Below are 1,846 nucleotides of genomic sequence, written 5' to 3'. Positions count from 1 at the left end.
TCGCAACTTCCAATCTAGAGCAAGCAGACACTTGAAACTTTCACAGTCCATAGAAGACAGTCGAGGATCAAAATACTGAAAATATTACTCAAATCACGTTAATCCCCTATTTTAAGCGACTTCGAAAAGTTGGCATAAAAATGCGCGGTTTCGCCCAAAAGCACCCTTTGCTTAAAAAAATCGCAACTTCCAATCTAGAGCAAGCACACACTTGAAACTTTCACAGTCCATAGAAGACAGTTGAGGATCTAAATACTGAAAATATTACTCAAATCGCGTGAATCCCCGATTTTTAGCGACTTCGAAAAGTTGGCATAAAAATGCGCGATTTCGCCCAAAAGCACTCTTTGCTTCAAAAAATTGCAACTTCCCATCTAGAGCAAGCAGACACTTGAAACTTTCACAGTCCATAAAAGACAGTTGAGGATCAAAATACTGAAAATATTACTCAATATTACTGTCTTCAAAGACAAATTTAAGGTTTCAACAAGGCAAAGACCTAAAAGAACGTTAATGTTTACCAATTATGAGTTTGTGTAAATTTTAAATCGGATGATGGCGCTGTTGTTTCGCCGAAACGTAATATGAAATAAACATTTTTATTTCACATTTTGACTGAGACCCAGGAAAGATAGGAATATAATAGTGTGCAGATGATTGGAAATGAATGCTCACATGCTAGATGCACTGACCATCATCGATGCATTCGGGAAGCGGTTCCTGTTCAAAGGGCGTGCAGATTTTGATGATGATGTCCGATCCGGCCCAAGCAACTGCAGACTTCACATTCTTTCTTTTCGGACTAATCATCACTTGCACTATACACTTCGCGCGTAATTGTGTATGTCTATTGCGGACTCTTTTGAGGCAAACTTTTACAATTTCAATGCGATAAAACCGCCCAAAAAATACACAGGGTGGGCGGTATTTAGCCAACGAAGCCAAGAATTTTCCAAAAGTAAAAAAACACTGAAACGTACGTTTGCCCGGATCATTTCACCACATGACACATTTTCGCGTGCCTCTTTCGGTCTGGGCGGGTAAGGGAACACAACAGCACTAAAGCAAATGAAAGTTTGACGATGATGGTTCGATATAATTAATTAGTCGGCCATGCCGACAAATAAACAAATTGGCGGCCCAATAAAACTCATTAAAACGCTATCGAATCTGGGCAGATGGTGGCGACAAAACTATGCACTTTTCTGGACGAATTCGATCTGCGAACGCTAAAAATACGGGTTTCACACAATAATAACGATCACATACATGCGAGCCTTTTACCGGTTTGAACCGGTCAGTCTGGATGGGAATGGCTTGACAATCTTCCAAATTTGTCGCAATTGTATGGATTTATTTCCACATGGTCAACAGACCAGAGACGGTGGCTTGAAAAAATCTTCCATGACGTTAACAAGCCAATTGAATCACTTGATCGGTCAATAATCGTTTAGACTTTTCGCGTATTTTTAACTGTTAGAATTGGCAAAGATATTGAAGAAATACATCCAGTCGCTGGCTAATATTTGCGCCGTTTGCGTGCATTTTGTATATTTAGGCGCTCCAAAGTTAGTTAGTTTAAACGCGGGGCTAAAATAGGTGTTTTGCTTTGTCACAAACAAGCACCGCCCAGGACGATTTGGCGGCAAACTTCACAAATGTGCAGTTTAGTCCTCTATCCAGCCATGTAGAAATGGGAGCATTTTGCAGTTATCTTGCATATATAACACTAACAGTTGTTTTATTTTTTTTATTTTTTACAAACTTCTTTTTGGGTATTTCGCCTCAAACATTTTTGTCTTTAAAAAAGACAGAATTTCCTCACGTCTTTTATTACAGATTGATA

The sequence above is a fragment of the Dendroctonus ponderosae genome, unplaced genomic scaffold (genome assembly GCF_020466585.1).
Source record: "Dendroctonus ponderosae isolate FM_Combo_2020 unplaced genomic scaffold, Dpon_F_20191213v2 Dpon_F_20191213_7, whole genome shotgun sequence".
In the NCBI taxonomy this organism is placed as follows: Eukaryota; Metazoa; Arthropoda; class Insecta; order Coleoptera; family Curculionidae; genus Dendroctonus; species Dendroctonus ponderosae.
Note: the sequence above shows the minus strand (reverse complement) of the source record.